This window comes from Oxyura jamaicensis (assembly GCF_011077185.1).
Source record: "Oxyura jamaicensis isolate SHBP4307 breed ruddy duck chromosome 4 unlocalized genomic scaffold, BPBGC_Ojam_1.0 oxy4_random_OJ72816, whole genome shotgun sequence".
NCBI classification, from domain to species: domain Eukaryota; kingdom Metazoa; phylum Chordata; class Aves; order Anseriformes; family Anatidae; genus Oxyura; species Oxyura jamaicensis.
The window spans coordinates 643,063-664,677 of NW_023303850.1; the positions used below are offsets into that span (position 1 = coordinate 643,063).

The 21,615-nt window shown below is 45.5% G+C and overlaps 1 long non-coding RNA gene across 1 annotated transcript in view; it reads left to right on the forward strand.

The window, feature by feature from the left end:
• Positions 1 to 21,032, forward strand: part of LOC118157211 — a 100,759-nt gene extending 79,727 nt beyond the window's left edge. Inside the window, exons 7-9 of the long non-coding RNA XR_004746580.1 lie at positions 5,363 to 5,550; positions 8,724 to 8,835; positions 20,891 to 21,032. This is a non-coding gene — a long non-coding RNA (uncharacterized LOC118157211). The remainder of the gene's footprint in view (positions 1 to 5,362; positions 5,551 to 8,723; positions 8,836 to 20,890) is intronic.
• Positions 21,033 to 21,615: the final 583 nt, after the last annotated feature.

A 21,615-nucleotide genomic window follows, 5' to 3' on the forward strand; every position in this document is an offset into this window, starting at 1 on the left:
GCCACTCTCCAGTAACTTTGCCTATTGACCAATTTCACCCAGAATTAACATGGGACAAAGATCTTGTAGATACTTAGTCACTGCACGAATCATGAAAATACCTTTCCGTACCAGGGTATCTATTAAAAGCAAAGACTGCTATATGTACCTGCCAAATATCACACTAGAGAACTCACGGGGAGGAGATACAGCCCCCATTTCAGGAAAATTTCTGCAAATGAGACAGCAGAGTTACCAAAAAATAAGCAAAAGTCCTGGCCAGGCTGGAGTGAGTCACCTTCTTGAGGTGGTGTTTGTTTCAGCCTGGGCCAACTTTCCGCACCTCCTATGGGCTTTTCAGGAGTGATTGTCTTAAGGCAAATACCTGGTGTACCGTAATACAGGTCAAGGGATAAAACACTAGCAGATTTTTAAAGTACTGAAAGCAAAGGCGCACAAATAGTCTGCTGGGGAACTTTACTTGGTGGTCTTCTTAGGGTTGGTGAATAACTGGATTAATAGATGTCAGTCTGCACAGCTCCAGGCTTGCAGCGACATTGCTGGAAAGAGACTCGGCAGCTTCTGAGTTAGGCTGCTAGAGGAGCACCTTTTACATTCTCTCCCTTCTTTCACCCGTGTGGTTTTCAGTCTGCCTCTGTTCATGATCCTTTGTTTTGGCTGTGAGCCTCTCCGGTGACAGCCCACCTGCTGAGCAGCTGACGTATCGGTTTGTTTCTATGGAGTTAATATTAAAATTAATGTAAAAGAGCAAACCCCAAAGATTAAATTAAAATAACAAAAGAGATATTACTCACTAAAAGGAAATGAATTGACAAAATTAAACCATAGACCACCAATTAGATTTTCCATGGAGCTCAGGTCCTATTAGGCAACTGTTAGAGCAGAGGCACTGAAAGGCCCCACCTCTCCACACTCCCCTGCTTTTCTCTATGAGCAACTGCACGTAGCCTCTTTATGGATCTGGCCCCTTACTCTTGGGGTATTCATCCTAGTTCGCCACTAATTGAGGAGATGCAGCTGGGGGTCCTAGCACAGGTCTTGCTGTGTGTGAGCAGGTGTGGGATGGGGTGGCTTGGTGGGAGCAGGCCCTCTCCAGACCCCGGCATGTTGCAGAACTTCCTCTGTCAGCATTAGTACAGTCTTAACCCTCAACGAGTCTATCCATTGGCCTGACTCCAAATTTTTTTATTTGTCAAGGGCTGTAGTCTCATTGTGAGGTGCATATTTTAGTGTTTTTCTAAAAATGAATGGATTTATAGTTCCTCTTCAGGCAACTGTTTCAGCTGAGACCTTGGTAGCTCCCGGTGTGACCAGTATTACATTGATGCTCAGCAGATACAGTTCAGCTCCATGCTACATGAGAAAAACAGTGTCCTGACAGTACTGGGGGCTATGAATTAATTACCAGGTATAGCAACTTGGTTCCTTCCTGCTCTAGGGGTTGAGACAAGGACAGGCTTCTCTTTTGCTTCACCTAGCAGCGCTCACAGGGTACGGGACTGCTTGGCTCTGATGTGGGGGACACAGGTGGGTCGGCGTTTCAGGAGCGGTTCTAGGTGGGTGCAGGTGGAGCAAAGTGGCCCTAAGATGAGAAGGAGTATGATGGGCCGGGGAATATTTATGACTAGTAGGGTTGAGTTGCTGTCAGATCTGCAGCAGAGGTGGAAGTATTTTGATAGAGCAACCTTGTGTATCTGCAGAGAAGTCTGAAGGTGAAGATAGGCCTGCATTCAGGTTTTGCCCCTTCCATTCTTCTATTATGGCGTGGGGCAGGGCCTTTCTTTATCACGGCCATGTTTGTAAAATGAAAACTTGGAAAGGACAACTTATAATACCTGTTTGTAGCCCTGTGGTTACTCCCCTGCCTTACTCATTCTTGACCAGTCCCCTTTCACGCAAGGCTGTGCTGTAACCCGGTGCTGTGCCCTAGGCTGATGCCATGTGACGGTGAGGGTGCCGTGGGGCTGGCACGGACCAGGTGGACATCAGCTGGCAGGTATGTGCATGTGGCACTGCCACAAAGAGCTCGGGCTGTTAGGTGCTGGATGGGCCCCAAATCTGAGGAAGTACAAGGTCCTTGTTTCCCATTTGTGTGGCAGAAGGAGTTGTTAATTTGAACGTATGTCTGGGGAAGAGAAGAAAATGTGCTTTATTACCTAGTCTGTATATACCAGGTGGGCATGGAAAAGAGATGAACTAATGTCATCATGCAAGACTGAAAAATGTAAGCGCTGAGGTGGCTTATTCATCTCCAGTCTCTCTCTTATGCCCTAAATTTTTACATCCTTCCCAAAATGTATTTCTGTTGGCACAGTAGGAAATCATTGTAACATAAAATATGGGCTAACTATCCTGTAACCGCCTTTATCTCATTCACAGTATAAAAAGCTGCTATCAGTGATTAGTCACCATCATAGTAAGTATGTATTCATTACAGAAATAACGTGCCGTCTGAAGTCTGACACGAGCTTTGAGAAAGCGATGTGTTTAAACACATGGGTAATCAGCTACCCCACACTGCAGCACAGGCAGCAGCCGTGGCCTGGTACCTGAGTTCTGCTGAGCTCAGGGGGATGTTTCGTTTGCCTGCTTCCCAAATTTTCCAGAAACGTCTCAGAAAACCGATAGAAAAGGCTGGCGATGGGTCTCTAAAGCCAGAGAGCGCTCTTCTGTTCTGCTGGTGCTGAATCCCGTGTTCCAGTTACTTGAACAGCTTGGCTGCTGTCTCCCATGTTTGGAGAATAATAATCAGAATAATAAAAGAAAAGGCTATTCCTGTGCAGGTATGGTAGGCTGTAACATTTTCTGAGTGACTTCACATTACTTCTTCCCCAGGAAGCCTATGTTTCAAACACGATATATTTGCCATTAATGGCTGTTGCACAGCAGTGAGTTTGATTTCAGGTAGGCACATCATGTCAGGCGTACCTGATTGTTGTGGAGAAAGCAGGGTGCAGATGCAGTTTCCTACATACCTGTGTGAATCGCCAGGTGGTAACTTTGAGCATGCTGCATCTCTGACCCAGATCTGAACATAGCCAGCTAATCTGTCTCATTTAGCTGGCAGCGCGTCTGAGATTGTAGGTGATATGTCTGGAATGGTGGAAGGCGTCTCTGACTCAGCAGTTGACTAACATTTCTCAGACTGCAGTGTTTCGTCTTCAGTGAAGACTATAGATATAGATATAGATACAGATACACACATTTATATTTTTTTTGTTAGCAGGTGATCAAGCACACACCAGAATGAATCAATTCCACTTGGTATGCAAGAGGATTTTTCTTCCTGTGCATCATGCCTTGCACTCGGCCATTATTTTTACAAGTCAGATTTTGGGGTGCATTCAAAGCCTGGTGGAAACCACTGACTTGAGGTGCTTTGGATCAGGCCCTGTAGGCAAGACCAGACATTTCCACTCAGCAGGCAGGACTGAATGTAGGGAAAATCCTTTGTATACGTTCCTGCCCTGTGATCTATTAAGGTGTCCCAAAGCAACATTTCTCTCTCTCTTTTTTATTTCTTTCTTTCCAAAAAACGATGTTGTATTGGAATAGGATGAGATGGGAGGTGTGCGCCCTTGAGGCTGATACAATGTACAGTTTCGCTTCTTCCACAGTCTGTTGTGGTTTTTGTGCCTTTTTTTTTTTTTTTTTTTTTTTTCCTAGTGTATTACTGTGCTGGATAAAACAAAAAAGCATGTGTCTGTGACTGGCAAAAGCTGTTTGCAGGCTTTCTTGGCTCTCAGTGCAGGGAAGGTCCAGCCCCTCGAAGAAGGAATTGTGGCTGTTTCTGCCGAGACCGTAGTTTGCCATCCCTGTAGTAACCCAGTCCTCTGCCCAACAGGGGATCAGTACACAGTCTTTCAACAGTCCGTGCTCTGCAGGATCGTGTAATTTTTCTTAAAAGGGCAGGATATGTACCGAAGTTTGGAAGGCCGACAGCGCAGCACTGCAGGCCGGTTACTGCTCAGCACCACTGGGGTGTTCGGCATCTCCAGGGCTGCGCTCGGGGCTAAAGAATAATAATTCTGAAATGGGGCTCAGAGAGGAAGCAGGGTGCCTCCCTATGTGAGTTGGCAGTCCTCAAGGAGCCATAGGAGAGAAAATGCTTATCTGGTGAGTTAGCAGAATGCCTAATGGGAAGGGAAAGCGATCATCTGATTAGCATTGGCACGTTATCCTCCAGCAGCAGGTTGCCTCAGGCAGTGGGCACAGAGGTGTTCATCCTGCACGGGTTTCATGTTGTTCGGCTCCGTTTAGCTTCTGCTTTGTTTTGCTTCACTTATTTCACATTTGGAGGAAGATATAATCAATAAATGTTGAGTACAAGTTGTTCGGCAGAGGGCTGCACTGCTGCAAAGCGCTGTTTTTATTCTTTGTGGGCATGCACAGCTGCACACCTGTCTGCATGTGCTGTTAGCATGTTTGCTCTTAAGGATGCACAGCCTTTGATGTCAGTGGGAATGCTCTCACTGCTGCTGGCCACTTTTTATTTTTTATTTTTTTAAGAGCTGAATCCCCACAGTGCAAATCTCCAGATGTGCCTGCTGCTGCCGAAGCCACACGAGTAGCGGCACCATCAGCCCAGTGCTTGCTGGTCAAAATGCTGTGGGTGGCAGATCCATTAGTGCAGCATGGAAAATGGCAAGCATGGATTTATGTCACTCAGCCACCGTGCTCCAAGTTGCCTTTCCTTACATGAGAAATCCAGTAGGCTTTCTTCTGATTACCAATAATAATTTTAAAAAACTCTTTAAAGGACAAGCAAAATGTTGCCTGAAATGGTGGTTTGCTACTTGCAGCTCTTCCCAAATCAAGCACTCCCGTTCTTTCTCTGTTAGTTAAGGATGAAACTAGGAAAGGGAAACTTGCCTCCACCTTCCTTGAGTGTCCTGGAGCAGAAATTACCATGTGGTGAGCAAACAGCCCAGCAGGGCAATGATGCTAGATGTGGGCCTTTTCTCTACGAGCAGCTGCTGAGTGCTTGAAGTAAATCAGAGCTCTTCCTTGTTTGCCAGAGGAAAGTGTACGTCGGGAAGAGTTAATGCACGGTGTTTATCTACCTTTCTTGGACTGTTCACCGTGCAATGGGGATGATCTGTGATGCTATTGATTCTCCAGCATTTACTGGAACGGCAGCAGAGAGAGCCCTCTTAGTTCAAAGCCTTCCTGGATTTGGGACATAATACAGGTTAGCAGAGGCCTCTGTATGGCTCTGGTCCCCCTTGCTCAAAGTAGGACCTATAAAAGCAGGTTGCTTGGGTCTTGTCCAGTTGAACGTTGAGTATTTCTGAGAATGAAGATTCCACAACTCCTCTGGACCCTTACCTCCCCCCTCACTCAGGATACCCCCTTGTTACAGGATTGCCAGCAGAGGAAACAAAACTATTTAGCAAATACTGGCACCTCTGCGACACTTCTGTGTCAGTGCTGGAGTGCTTCAAACTTCTTTAGGGCTGAAGGCAAACAGGTACATATCCTCATGTGTTCAGTGAGATCAGCGATGCCAAGATTGGCCATGCTGGAATCCAATATCCAGTGTGTAACCTGGTAGGAACATAACTAAAATAGCTGCTAGATTTTGAAGTGGTTGCAGAAGAATTTCATGGGGACCGAGCACACAAAGAAAGCTTCCTTTGACCTTGTAAATCTCCCCTGGGTTACTGTTGCTGGGTGCTCTGAATTTGTGTGGGTTTTCTGAGTTTTATTGGAACTACGGAAAAAAATTAAAACAGGTGACAGGTATCTATGACAGTTCAGACAAGTAGGAAGCTACCATCATGTACTGTGCTAAAACAATGCCAAGAAGTAGTTCTACGTCATTGCGTTACAGCTTACAGACAAAATGCAGATTGCTTCACTTAAAGGTAGGACTCAAAGAAACTATGATACTGTTATAAAAGATCTCATTAACCAAGATGATGTTTGCCTGATAATGTTTCTGCGTCGTCCTTTCATTAAAATAATCAGAGTAAAACTCCTGCATGCAGCTGCAGTTCCTCCCTCCAGCAGTAAGTGCACTAAGCCACAGTTTTGAGAACACATCAGTGACGTGGGTTGCCTGGGCTGGGGAACTGTAAACGAGACTGATTTCCAGAGAGAAGTTGATCATACGCTTTCTGTAAACCTTGTCCATTTAAGCTGAAATACTGACTTCTATAGCTTTTATTTCCCTTTACACTGGTGAATCTTTTAAATTGAAAATGAGTTATTTCTTTTAATCTGCCCGAATATTGCAGTTCAGTTACAACTGCTGTCTGTGGAGGTGAGCTGTAGTGCTGCTGGCATTTGTCACGCGAGCACGTGCTGCAGCACAGGATCGGTGCTGGAAATGCTCGTGCCCACCCTCTCTGTTAGTGATGATGGGAGTCGAGCGTCCTATAATTAATTTGCATGTGGAAAACTGCCTCTCTGCCAAGAGATAAAGCAAATGATTTCGAGTTAGCACAATTATGTCATAAAGTGTATCTATCCAGAAGCCTGACTCTTCCAAAGTAGGTTTCTCCGTAGCACGTATTCAGTGCTGTGTCCCTTTTGTGGTTTGCACGCCGTGGCTGCGGTAACTGACAGCTGAAAACATCGTTGAGAGGCTGTCAAATATGCTGTCTGCATAACTGGTGATAATCTAACCATTCTTCAGCTTCACGTATCAAACTGCTGGGATAATGCTCGTTACTGGCAGCAGTAGGTGGAACTGAGCGGTGCGGTTGGGGTGTCAAAGGCCTGTGATGCCGACAGGAATATTAACCTTACATCAAACCCAGCACAACAGTGGTGCCAGGCTGGACGGAGGGTAAGGCAAACCATCCCGTGCCTGCCTGGACCTCGTTCACAGGACTGTTCCCAGCACCTGAGAGGAAGAAGGAGCAGTAGGTAGGGGCTCCAGCAGCGATCTGTCTAACTTCAAAGCAGGAAGGAGTGATAGAGACCGAACAAGTGACGTGTGAGGTGGCTGTGTGCTCTGCCGAGCACATTCCCAGTTGTCTTGCAGCCTTGCCCGGCTGCAGAGGCTGGTAAAGAGCAGGGGATAGCTCCTCTCCCATCTGGCCACTGTTGTAAAATCCCTCAGTGATGGCTAAGCCTTGCGCTTGCTGTATTTTGTAGCGTTTGCAGGGCTGACATTTGAAATATCCTTGATTTAGAGCCAGCTTGCGGCATTATTTCCTGCAGCAAATAGTTCCCGGTTGCAGAAGGGACCACGCTGCCTGCGTTTTTGCCGCTCCTAGCACCCAAGGTGAGCTGGGGGGTGGAAGGTGTCCGACTCCAGCCTCTGTGTTACAAAGTGAACCACAATATTGGGAACTGTTGCTCCCGAATTGTGAGGACATTTCTGGGTGGCTGGTATAGTCAGCTTGCTGACTGTTAACTTCAATGGCATTTGGTCCTTCCAGATGCCACTGCCCTGTATCCTGTTGCCTTCATTGAGTGCCTTCCAACACAGTTGCTCTGGCGACAGGCTTGGCAAACTCCGTTTTCATAATTAGGGCCTAGATTATCGCAAGTTTTACATGCCCTTGGAGGTCCGCGACTTTGGTTTCTTTGCTGGGTTATACTGAGATGATGCAAAAAGAGCAAACAGCGCTGAAACGTGGGGCAGAAATCTAACTCTAGCTACCTCTGTGCGAAAAACCTTTAGGGAAGGGCACTGCCAGTTTTTCTTATTTTTTTATTTTTTGCAATTAAGCGGAGCTTCTCAGCAGGGAGTCAGCTAACAATATCCAGAGCAACCCAGCGAGCAAGAAGCATAAAGCCAGGAGCTAAGCAAAAGACAGAGATTTCATTATAAATTAGTGTTGGAAATTAGAGCCAGGCTGTGAAATAACCCCAATTAAAATTCAGAGAGCAAAGAACAGAAAGCTTACCTAGTGACCCCTGCTTGCTGCACAGGGTTAGAGATGAAGCTGTGCTGCTTTGGTATTGTAGCAGAACTTGTGCTTCACTGAAATCCTCAGGAACATTAATGGAAAACCGGGGGCCTGAGCCTTAATGGGTGAAAAGCAGCTTAACCAAACTGACACCAAGGTGGACAAACTGATGTATGGGATCCATACTCAACTGTGCCAATGTGGTCAGAAAAAAATGAAATGGCTCTTACTTTCTGGTAAGCCTCTGTGCCGATCTGTGTACATCTGTTCAGTGGGTCTGAGCTGCTTCGGAATAGAGGCAATGCTCTTGAAATTAACTCCTGGGTGAGAGAAACAGATGCGTAATAAATCAGATCATTACAAGAGGATTTTTTGTGGTGATTGTTTGTCGAATTGCTTTCGGTCAATTTATTTTACCAATACAAAACGAAATTGTTCCCAGTTCAGATTTCTAACGAACATTAAAAAGCTAAAATACCAAACCAGCAAAGAATTAATACTGGAATTCTAACGCAAGAGCTCCCTAGAAACAAATTCAAAGGCAGACAAATAAAACAAGAGATTAAAATATACAAAATACTGCAATTTAAAAAAAAATCACTGAATTATTGATACTGCATAGAAGAGATGTCCCAGCAGTGCTTCTAATCAGCCTGATTAAAAAAACACACTATCTTTTTTTTCCCCCTCCTTTGATGTCAAGAAGTGTATTGTAAACTTAAAAAGATGTATGTAGTTCAAACAGATTGATCTGGAAAGTTCAAAGATACTGTAATTTTCCAAGTATTTATACTCTATCCCATGTGGTCTGAGTATGTTGCGTGTATACACAGCGTAATCCTTTTAATACTCTTGTAGGACTGCAAACAGAGACGGCTCTTGTACAGAGTGAAAAGAATTAGTAACCTCTATACAACAGCTCCGTGCTGACCTTCCTTGTGCTGTGTCCGTACCCAACGCAATCCATGCAGTAAGTGCCTCACTCGCAGGAGTGCTTTGTTCTCCCCAGTTGATTATTTTGGTATAAATTTCTATACAGACTTTGTGAGCTGCCTGATAATTGTGGCACCAGCTGGAAAATTGGAGCTTGAGGGCAGGCTCTGGAGCCCTGCTCTCGGAGCAAGGCTGACGTCCTCACTGCCAACGAGGTGCACAGGGCTCGTGGTGGTGATTTTGGTGAGTGATACGCCATCCAGTCGCCCTCTGGGTGAATGTGTTCGGGCAGAGCTGTCTCCACAGGAGGCTGGTAGCACTGTGCTACTCGGTACATAGGGGGCCAGAAGGAGTGCTGCCAGAGGGGCTCTACCAATATTAGCTTTTGCAGAGAGAGGCTCATGTTTTAGCAGGCAAAAACATTACTTCCCCAATGGGATGGGCCAAGGTTTTCCATATATTAGGTGCTATATAACACAGAGAAGCTTTTTGCCCAGGCAGGGAGTTCTTGCCTATGCTTCTGGCTGGTGGAGCAGCGCTAACAACTTATGCTGGTGGTGGTGAGTGATGGTTATAGGCTCTGCTGGGGCAAGGACTTCTCCAACTGACTTTCCTATTGTGAGTGCTAGATGTGCCAGGGGTTGGAACCCCTGCCCTAAAAACTCATTTAAGTAAATGAAATGGAGAAAATACCATCATTCCCCTTTTGCAGAAGAAAAACTCGCTTGTAGACCAAAGGAGTACTTTAAGGCCCAGTGAAGTAGATGGAAAGGCAGCATTAAGTCGTGGCAGGTTTTGACAAGTTGCTTAGGGATTTTGTGTCTTTGCAAAGGGCTGACTGATCTCAACACTGTCAAGAAGAGATTCAGAGCCCTGCTTCTAGTAAAGACAAAACTGAATTTAAGGACTAGTTTTAAGGATTAAAATCTTACAGATTTTTCTCTTCATTATATATAATTCGAGGCAGGATTTATTTAGATTTTTTTTTTTTTTCACAAGAAATGTCATGAGCAAAGTAAGACACTTGGGTTCTTCATCTTTTTATGAAAGCTTTCAATTTATTTTGGCATTTCTGTAGACCAGTGGCCTGTGGACAAGCCTGCAGAATGGGCCTTGCTCGCTCAAGGTCTGTAGCAGGGAATAAACCCAACTGGCATAATTGGAGCTACATCTATTTACACCAGCTGAAAGATGTGACCCTCTGATCTTTGATTACTCTGGCGAAGCAGGATGCTGTAAGGCAGGGATTTTTCAGTGGTCCTTTATCTGCTTGAATTGCCTGGCCAGCTTCAAGATACAGAGGCTGTAAACAAAGGGAAATTGGGACGGCAAACCGATCAATTACAGAATATTGAAAAGATCAAGGAAGTGGCAGCAGTGCTGCTAAAGCCAATATGGAAAAGCCTTTTTCATCCAATAACCTCCTTCTCGTGACAAAGGTTATAACAAGATGGAAAATGGCACAAGGTGAATGCATTCTGGTGGCAATGATTGCTGTGTGAATTGGGACTGGGTCGTACTTCACCCACTCTGCCTGTCTTCCCTAGATGCTGTATCCCAGGCAACCCAGGCAGAAGGTGTTATATTTATTGTGTCCCCGTTGCTTTTTATCTCTCCTAGCGAAACCCGACATTAAATTCTCTCTCCAGCCTCCACTCTCTTAAACAAGCAGGAGCACGTGGCAGCGTTGCATTCACCCAGTTTCCTAGTTAGACCAGCAGAATCCATTTCTTTCTTTTCTGTTTGAGAAAGTCTGTGCGGCTGGTCTCTATTTTCTTGCCCAAATTGCCAAAAACCAGTAGCATGTTTTCTGCCTCCTCACGGCCAAGGGGTTACCCTGTGCTTTTGGAGACAGCCTTGCTTTCATTGCCACTACACTGGAGTCTGAAGGCCTTAAAAGAGGCAAGGTATGGAGCCTCAGAGGTGGCACAGTACCTACGTGCAAGGGGTAACACTTGCCCTGTTTGTACTGGATCTGCTGCATAGCTAAAGGCCTTGTGGTTAAAAATACATAAGAGGTGTCAGTCCATTGCAAGATTCCTAGGTTCAGCTCATGAAATTCTTTCTCTTTTTTTTTTTTTTTTTTTCTGCCTTGAAAAGGTTTCTTTGAGCTATTGAAAAGGCTTTTTACATCCCAGAGGTTGTTAGCAAAAGGAGGTGTGGAGGGAGAATCCAGCTTTGGCAGTAACAAGATCAAGCTTGCCAGGTCATATTGGTATTATTTTTGATACGTAAATGGATGTTAAGGTCATCTGGATAAGATCAGAGCTGGTAACCAGCAGCAAGAAAGTGACAGCTTCTTACAGCTGTCCTTGAACGGAGCTTATGGTGCAGCTATTCTCTCTCTGTGCAAAGTGTAATGTGTCAGCATAAACCACTGCCTGCAGGCTGTTGTGGTGGCAAGTTTCACCTCCAAGGTGAGAGGTTGGAGTGCTTTAACCCAGCAGGCAGCTCAGCACCGCGCAGCCGCTCCCTTGCTCTCCCCATGCGGGATGGGGGAGAGAATTGGAAAGGTAAAGTGCGAGAACTCATGGGCTGAGAGAAGGACAGGTTACTAGGTAAAGCAACAGCTGCCTGCACAGCAAAGCAAAACAAAACAAGGAATTCATTCACCGCTTCCCATCAGCTGGCAGGTTTTCAGCCACGTCCAGGAAAGCAGGACTCAACTCTTGTAATGGTATCTCAGGCAGGCAAATGCCGTCACTCTGAACATTCCCCCCTTCCTCCTTCTTTTCCCTGGATTTTATTACTGAGCATGACACCATATGGTGTCAAGCGCTAGCACTAGCTTGTGAGCTGCTTGCTGTCTTGAATCTCTGGTCACTGCTCAGTTCCAGTGGGCTGAGGGTGGAAGTGGAAATGCTTGCAGCCTGCAACTGCAGCTTGTAATCCTGGCCTGGAAGAGCTTAGCTGCTGCTGATTGGAGATCACGTGCAAGCAGATAAGCCAGAAGAGGATCACACATTCACAGAGCCTGAGAAATCCTGCTCTAATCCATCAGGGCTCCAAGATATAAAGCTGAGTGTAGCAGTTTGCTCTTCAACATAAAATTCCAATTCCCTTTTGTTTTGCCTGGTGTTCTCCTTGGTGGATTCCTCTACACCCCTCAGCACACCAAGGGTCAGGACTTTGGTGCTCCTTGGCACTTATCTTAGCCTAGAAGAATACAGAGGGTCCTTGCCACATGCCTAGGGGAGTCCTCGTAAGGCAGCTAGGGAAGAAAGAAATTCCCTGCTCTGGTGTTAAGAAATGCCTCCTTCTGTGCAACGTTCTGATCTTCATCCTTACCAGTGTCAGGTTGTTCCATTTCCCTCCCTGTGGATGATCAGCTTGTAGCTCAAAAACCACAGCTGCCATTTCAGAGCCCTTTAAAAGCTCATCCTTTCGTTTTCCCTCCTTCTTCAGCTAGGCCAAGACAACAGCTTGTTACCGTTTAAATGAGCCCATCCATATTTTTCCATGAAATTCTCAGTCATTTAAGCCTGGTGTCTGGTCACTGTAATGTAGTTATCTGCTCTCTATTTCAAGGCTTTGCTTTTAAACCTAACTAGAGTGTAACACCATTTTATGGTCAGAGGCTCCCAACGGAGAGAGAACTGGGAGCCCAACCTGCCGTTTCTGGGGGAGGGTGGGTTTGTTGGTTTGTTTCGGTATTGCTCCCAGAGAGCAAGGCCCAGGAGCAGGATTCTGCACCATTTAGGTGAAAATAAGGGGTATCAGAAGAAAATCTGGAGCAGAGCTTGTATAAGGTGGTATATGCAATATTTCTGATGCTTCCCTAGAAGAAGCTGCTGAACAGCTTGTCTGTCAAGTCCTGCCTAACGGGACACGCTACCTCCCTAGCCAGAAAGGATATGCCCTAGCCACCTTGTCTTGGGAGGCCAGCTCTAAGTCCACTGCAGATATGGACATGGATTGCAGAGCTGTTGGCACCTGCTGACCCACCACAACCTGATGCTGCTGCCTCCTTGCCTGCCAACTAAAAATTACAGCTCACAATCCTCCCAGCTCGAATCATTCAGCTTCAAGATGCACGGGGCCTTGGCATCTCCCTCTGGGGCAGGCATCCAGGTTGCCTAAGCGTGTGGTAGCTGTCCTAGCAGAAAAGGGAAACTCCAGATCCTGAGTGCGGTGAAGTTCTGGGAAGCCAAAACAGGACCATGTGTGGCTTTGGGATTTTGCCTTTTCCCCTTTTCATGTTTTTGAGGCTGTTTGCCGCTCCTGTTTGCATTAGAGCTTACGGGCGCTACATGCCAACTAACAACACGCATGTCATGAAATCGCCAGCTGATACACAAGCCAAACTGCCGTAGTGATCCTCGGGTTGCATTTTTGTAACTGACTTGAATCCAAGGCTCGCAAATTTTAAATAAACCCACGTTGGCAGAGATCCACCTCCAGATAAGTATGTCACCATTCTGCTAAGTGTCTGGCTCTTCCCCCAGCAGCTCTTCTTTGGTCTCCTCTGAGGCTAAGTCAACTGTGGCTTCAGGGCAGGACATGACTATCCCAAACGAGCTGAAGAAAACTCTCGAGTATCTCCCCTCTTCTCCATTACCTTAAAAAAATTAAACTTCTGTTTATTCTGAAGGGCTTCTGTTGCTCTCGAGCCATATCTTCTAATGGGTTTCTTAGAGAAGCATTTTTCTCTGTGCAAGTAATTTAAGCCTTACATGCCCTCAAGCCATTTTTTAATTAAAAGAAAAATAGGAAATTCTTGGCCCAAGTAGGGGGCTTACGCTGTTGATTGACTACAGTGAAGAATTCCATAGGAGTGTTGAATTTTGCACCGTCAGATATGAAATCAACCCTATAAGTATAACCCTGACCCGAGGCTGGGATTTTTAAAATGAGTTTCTTAATAAGAAAGGGAAGAAATAAATTTGACTTTGAATAAGCATAATGCAATTTCCCTTCACACAAATTACTCCTTTATTATAGCACAGATATTCACATTTATCAGTCTAAATGCTGCAGTCATATGCGGCTTCATTTTGCCGGACTCAGCTCGGTCCCGCCTAAGAGAGAAAGCATTGCTAGGGCAGCTTAGTTCATAGGGGCTCACCCCATCCAAAAAGGTAGGGACTGTGGTCAGAGCGGTGGTGTGCATGCAGCTCGTCTTGGTGGTTCCCGTGGGCATGGGGGGCATCCTCCACTGCCATCCTGGTCTTCGTTTATGGGAGAAACTAGTACAGGGCTGGCTGGTAGCAGTACAGGGAGCTGGTGGATATGGCAGGGCATGTCCAGTGGAAATGGGGACATTGGGTCAATAAACCAGTCGGGAAGCAGTTAATGGTAGAGCTGCCACTCCTCTCTATCAGGAGTTGGACCCAATGATCCTTGTGGGTCCCTTCCAACTCGGGATATTCTATCATTCTGTGATCTACCTGCGTTATATTATGTGCTTTCTCAGAATGGGCTGACTTCATAGCAGTGGCTGGGGGAGAAAAAGGCTTGAGATCATTGCTCTTTCCTATATCTTCCTCTTTATTTCTTTTTCTTTTTTTTTTCCTTGTTAAGGCTGACTTTCTTAGTTGAGAACAGGCTAAGTATGTCCAAAGCAACTCAGCAGCCAGTGAAGATAAAGCCGGGGCTGTCAGAAAACGCCAAGCAGAGGTATTTTTTGTAGGCTGAAATGAAGGATGAGAGAGCCCATTTGGATAAAAAAAGAATTAACCTTGAACCTCTCCCTGAAGTCTGATTCAAACATGAATCTCATTTGTATTAAAAAGGAAAAGGGAAAAAAATATATAATTCACTTAGCTCTTTTGTGCAGTGTCTGCAGTTTCTGATTGGGGCGACTGATGAGCTCAAGAGAGACAGAGCGTAAGAGAAGGTGTTGAGTACAGACATCACCTGCATGGGGGCAGGAGTAGAGACACCATTCAATTTTTCCCCAAAAGAGTGGTTTGTGCCTTGTTCTCTGTGTGGTATGCCAGGACAGGTTATCAGGTGGAGGGTTGCCCCTTGAAGGCCTTGATGCAGGTTATTCTTTGCAGTAGAGAGGGATACCTGTGATGGCACCAGAGACAGGCTCCTTACCTGCGGGGCTGGATTAACCCAAGGCTGTGTTTAAGATCTGGTGAGGTCCTGGTGAGGAATAATATTCCCTGTTAATTAATCCCTGGTTTAGCTCGAGCATCTCTGCATAAAGCTCCTTTGTACAGGGAGTGTTGGTTGTTGGGTACTCTGCTTCACCCAAAAAGTAGTTTATGAGGGAATGAAGGAGCAAAGAGGAGAAATGGTGGAAGATTCAGCACACAACCAAGCAAAGTTGCAAGTCAGACAGGAGCAGAGAAATGAATCCGATTTCTTCTTGGCTGATGTGGCTGCGTGATGCTCCTTTCATCGCTCCTGAGCCAGCCGATTCCTCTAAGCTGAACCTGCTGATTCAGCTCAGCCCTTTGATGAACAATGATCCTGGGAGTCATTTGTTGTGGCTGACAGCCCCTCCACGTGCCAGCCAGTCCTTTTGGAAGTGAGCAGTCATTTTTGTGGAAAGGATTATCAAGGTACTGGCAGCACCGTGGCAACAGGCTGTCCTCCGGCCCCTGTGGTACAGCCATAAATCACATGGAGAGGGACAGTGAGGAACTACCACAGCCGTTAACTGCTCTGCTTTTTTGAGGGATGAATGTTTTGCCAGTTTTTTCAAATCCAAAGCTTGACAGGTGCCAGTTTCACACCTGATTTCTTACAGGACGTGGATGTGTGTGTCAATATTGGGAAAGAAACGCACACCCAGGAGATGCATCACCAAGACGCAAGGAGCTCGTGGGCTCCTTCTCCGTTTGGATTTTTGGATTCACACATGATTTGGATTTACACATGATTTTTGAGTTTACACGTGATTTGGACTTTGAGTGCAGCATATGGTACAAACTAATGAGATTTACTACCAGGGCTTAGTGGGCTCCTGGGAATAGTGATACTGCCCTGGAGTCCCACCTCTCCGGTCAGCTCTTTACCCAGGATCTTGACTCCAAAGCACTGTGGCTTGAAGAAGGACGTGGCACAAAGTAATCTGTGCTCAGTTCTGATGGTTAACGTGCTCCCAATTACATACACATTGATTTACAAAAGTGCTGGTGTATGTACTCATCCATAATCCTGTACATTCATAAAATACCTTGTGTGTATCAAAAATCCCCACTAAACTCCACTCCCCCCACTTTCAGATACCTAAAGAAGAAGGGGCCAGGGAGGAAGAAGTTCTGCAGCGAGCCCTGAACAAGTCTACAGGGATGTCAGTATCCATGAGTGGGTGAACCCCCATGTCTGCTTTTGCCTTCAGGTTTACATTTCTCTTTTTCTGTGCTTGAAATCCTACCTGAAGTGTATTTTCGGTGATTGGTGATAAGTGATTATTCCTTGGAGAGAGGTGGCAGCTCTCCCCCAGAGTCCCTGCCCGTGGTGTGAGCTGCCCGTGGGCAGAGCAGCTGGGCTGCTTGGCTGAGGGGGATCTCAGAGGATGAGAAGGGATTTAATTTTCTTTGAAGCGCTGCAGGAGCAAAGTCCTAGAGAGAATTTCCATTTGGGCCACTTTTTTTTTTTTTTTTTTTTTTGGTGGAAAAATGAGCTTTTTTCCTATTTAATCAAAAGCCCAGTTTGCTTCAGCAGTTTTGATGGAAAATTTTCAACATAGGTCTTTGTTGTAAAATACCAACACATCAGAATTATCCCTTTATCTCAGCAGATGCACTTTCCAGAAGGGGAGTATCTCAGGTGATGAAAAACACAGCAGCTTTGCTGCCTTGACTCAGTCAGACAGGTTTTTGATGATAGAGAATTTTGTCTAAACAGACTCTTTTCATTAAAACTGAAATGCTTTGTGGACAGGTTTTGGATTTGCTCAAGTTTTCACCGCTTATTTTTCTTTCCATAGTTACGTGCAGTGCTGCCTTGTGTAGAGATGGCGTGTGTAGTGTTGGGGGATCGAGGCCCTGCTTCGCCTGGATTCAGGCTAGCTTGAATGATTCAGATGAAGCCAAGTTGTGGTATGAAAGGCTCTTGTTCCTGAGGCTGCTGGAGGTATTAGACTGTTTGAATCTCCCATCTGGAATTAGGAAGTGGTGTTTGATCTACAGAGAGAAATTTTGGCCTGACTCGGGTTTTGCAGAATCCTTTTTGTGAGGCTGGTTCTTCCTTCCTGAGGGCTGGAGAAGCCTAGAAAGCAGCCCTAGAATGGATGCTTAATTCTGCCAGTGACTGTGCTAGCACACAGATTCATGAGTTTAGGGAAATAAATTGTATAAAATCCTGTAGGAAGCAGACTGGAGTTTCCCATGCTCCAGTCTCAAATAGCCCTGATGACAGGCTTTCCAGCACAGGTTTCATCAGCTCCCTCTTGGCCCTGCTACTACCCTCAGAAGCACATCCAACTGGGAAACACATCTGTGAAGCTGCAGAAATCCCAGAAAGGATGTACCCTTTTACATACAGAACTCGACTTACAACAGAAACAGCACAATCTCATAGTCTAGCAGGGAAGGAACAAAATGAATAGCAAGCAAATTTATTCTGGGGGGAGAAAAAGTCCTATAAACCATTTTTGCACCCTTTTAGTATATTACAGAAGAACTGTCTGTGTATTCCATAGTGTATGAATGATCCTTAATGAACTTTGGGTGCCGCATGCTGTTTCTATAACTTGGTACATACATTGCAGTGATGTTAAAAACCCATGTATGCAACCTTTTGTGATGAGGAGGAACAGATCCTTTATACAATGCCAGCTAAACTATACCTTCGTGTATACCTTGTATCTGAACCACATCTTAATAATGCTGAACAGTGAGTTATTTCCCCTGTTAGCTAAAAGAGACTCCTTACAAACAACCCTTCTGTGTTTCTTTGACCTGAATTTGATTATTTTTTTTGTCAGGGTGCTGCTGGGACTGCTGTCTATCTGTCCAAGTAGGAAGAGCAATCTAAGGAGACTTACCACAGAACTGAAATAAAAGGCTTGCGATGCATTTAACCAAAGATGTCAAATATGTTCTGAGTACTGAGCTTTTCTACCTAGGTTATAACAACTGGACATTACATTAAATGTTTTTACTAACCATTAAACACAGGTAACATTGGCTGAGTTTCATGACCCTGCTGACAAAGGACATAGAAAGTAGCATAGAGTCAGAGTCTGCTGTGACTGGTGCATGTTTTCTGCTTTTCTTTTCAATTCTGCGTAGCAGGTAACAAGGTGACAACATAAGTGATATTCTAAATAAGTGATGAATCAACAGCTTCCACCGGGTAAAGTGCAGAACAAACTGCTTGGCTCTTTCTCCACTTATTTATAACCTACAAGATCAGCTTTATTTCCCTGTATTAGAAAAAAAAATAGCTCACAACCTCTCTTCCTTTTGCTTGGGGATTGGCAGGAGCTCGCTGAAACCTGTGAACCACAGGGTCACAGGAGGAAAAAAATCTGATGGGAAACTCTCCCGGTCTATAGCTTGGGTGGAATATGGATTCAGTTCTATCCCAGCAGTTAAAGCTTTGATTTATTCCCTTGAAATCCTTCAGCTGGCATTTTTCAGAGATTTGCAAAAATCTTACAGCATAGACAGAGACCACTAGGAAGGGACGTAACTGAGAGCAGAGCTTCCAACAGAACTCCTTACTGCGTTCCAGTTGAATGTCATGTCAGTCTGGGCCTCATATTTATTTTCTTTTCCTGCTCATTAAAACTACCACACACGACAGAAAATGCTAGGAACGGCTTTGGTCTAATTGAAATAAATTGTTTCAGAGAATGTGGCTGGGGAAGAAGAAGAGAGAACGGTCAAGGGTAGGGGATCCTGCCCCTCTGCTCAGCCCTGCTGAGGCCACACCTGGAGTCCTCTGTCCAGTCCTGGGCTCCCCAGTACCAGAGGGACATGGAGCTACTGGAGTGAGTCCAGAGGAGGCCTACGGGGATGAAGAGAGGCCTGGAGCACCTGTCGTACGAGGACAGGTTGAGAGAGCTGGGCCTGTTTAGCCTGGAGAAGAGAAGGCTGAGGGAAGATGCACCTGCAGTCGTAACTGGATTTGTCTCTGCGTGGCTGAAATGTGTGTGACGTGGCCGTAGTTCTTCAAGAGGACATGGAAAGTCCTGTGCTGAACGTCTCATCTGCTACCACCTGTGGCAAGTGAAGGTTTTGAAGGGTGCGGGGTCACTCCATTCAGCCAGCCTAACCTAGTGGATTAGAAAACCAAAGACCGATTTTCAACCAGCTCAGATTCAGCCAGCCAGCAGGTAAATTTAATGACTTTCTTTAAAAATCCTTCTTTTTGCCTTTAGGAGCAGTTGGAACTCTAGCCATGAATGCTGTGCGAGGGAGTTTTAAGAGTAGGAAGGGGGAATTACATGTGTTTAACACTCACCAGGGTGCTGCACCTTGGATGTGGTTGCTTTCTCTTGACCAGCGCCGCCACAGGAGCCCCTGCTGCACCAGGCTCCGTGGTGTGGCACAGGGTGGCCATTCAGAAACGGCAGCTGGCTGTTTCTGAACCTTGCACGGGATGGGCAAGGCTCCCCACCTCTCTTACACCTCCTTGGGTTTTGTTTTTAAATAAACTGGCTTATACATCTTCACACTTACAGCTCCACTTTTCTACCTTAAGATATTTCCATTACAGATTCAGGACTCTTTGCTGCATCTCGTTCAGGTTTGGATCACAGTTCCACAGACGGTGTTTTTCTCAATTAAGCTCCCAAAGTACTCAATCTTTCGACAAGATCGTTAGTTTGGTTTCCATAAGGCTCAGTGCAGAGCTGCTGTTGTTTTATTGTAATACCTGCAACAATGATAACTGAGAGGAGAAACCATTGTCCATGGTGGGGATGAGGATTTAGTAAAATTATCTCCGTAGCTGACCAAAGTGTGACAAAGACAGTGTGTTTAGCAGTGGAAGAAAAGTTGCCTATGTTTTCCCTGCCAGTGAAGGAAGAGACATCGTGGTGTGTCTGAAGATCTGCATCTCTGCAAGGCCGTGAGACGTAAGCGCTATGTATTCACTCCGCCAGCTGCAGGCATCCTCTGTGGCCATTTCACACTCCCGAACCCCCGGAGGAGAGGTGCCACTTTATGACCCCAGGGCTGTGGTTACAGCACGAAAGTACAATAGCTTTTGGTTCTGCGGGAGAAGAAAATGATGGTAGTGATGAATCCAGCAGCCGTGAAAACTCCCGTTAGCCCTCTTTAGGAAAAAAGGAGAATAAAATACATTTGTTCTGAATCAGGGAGCTTGAGCATTTATTCGGGTTGTAAGAGAAATAGCAAGACCAGACACTACTTGTCTTTTGTCATTATTTAAAGACGGGTTTTTGCAAATTGCTGGTCCACTCCCCCATGATAGGTAGATAGATAGATAGAAAGAAAAATCTTTGTGGCAAATATGTTCTGCCACAGTAGCATATAATTATGTGACAAAAAAAATACATCAGGCTGTGCTGCAGGCAAGACGTTGTGTCTCATTAGTGTTTGGTGGTCTTGATCACAAATAACATGTTTCAAAACTGTCAGCTCCTTCTGATTCGTCTTCTGTGCTTATATGCACACACAATCATGCTCAAAATTAGCCAGTTCTTGGAAAGAGACTTCATCTGGCCGGGCCTGTGTCTGATAATTTGTTTGTGGAATTAAAGGGGCACGTCCTTCAGCCCCTGCACCCAGGGGGACAGAAAGCAGGCAGTAACGGAGCAGGTTAGTGACACCAAGCTGTCCCGTGCTGCAAGGCACAGTAACTGGCTCAGTGCAGTTCTCAAAGAGCAGTATTGATCACATGCGGTGCTGCTGAAATACACAGGCACAGATGATCCACGAGATCCCATGTGAGACTGTGCATCCTTTGGCCTCACAATACTTTCCTCCAGCTGAGTGAGACTGGATGCTGCAAGAGCATGAGCAGCAGATTGGCCAAGGGCTGGTGGTCCCTGCCTTGATGCTCTTCTGCTGCAGGCCGTCTAGGAAAGGAATGGGGAGCCTGCAGCTAAGGGTGCAGTCTCACTGGCCATTTTTGCAGTAAATAACTGCAATAATTGAGGCCAAAATTGCCTGTGCCACTGGTTGAATTTAACACCTTTTTTTTTTTTTTTTTGGTATTAGGACTTGAGCTCGGGGACAAAGGGACTGTGAGGAAACCCTTGCTGCTTCATTTCCCCTCACTAGCTGTGCATTGCATTGTTGCTGAAATACCTGCAAGAAGCCAGCATTTCGCTCCTGTCTCTGTTCCCATCACTTCAGGCAGTAGAAAGGAAAGAGAGCTTTGTTTCTTGGTAGCCACAGGCCTTTGTAGCAGTCCAATCGCTTTTAGTTGAGTCAATTCCTGCTGATTGATTTCTCACATTCTTTACAGATTGTTTCTATTTTCTTGAAACACCAGTATATGAATTTTAACGTGCCATATAGTCAGTGACAGACCATAATAAAGCACACCACTTTGACCTTTTCAGTTGTCGGCACTTTAATTTACTGGCTATTCTCCTTCCTCTTTGTTTATGGCTCCTCAATATAACTGGCAAGGAGACAGTAGGTGGGGCAACTAGGCAACATGCAGATTATTTAGAAGGCTAAAAACGGACTTTATCATTCTAGTAAAAGTTTATGGTCTTTTGTGGGCAATAGTGGGCATTAAAGCCATGACAGGTCATTCTTAGTTGTGTAAAAGATTGTAGCTGGAACACAAAGTGACACGGGTTCAACAGGGGAACACAAACCACAGTCCTAACTCCTGCTCAAGAGTGTTGCAGTTTCCTGGTGCTTCTGGAAAGCTGCAAGTGGGATCTATACATTAAAAAGAAAAGGGATGTTAAAAAAAGGGAGGAGAAAAA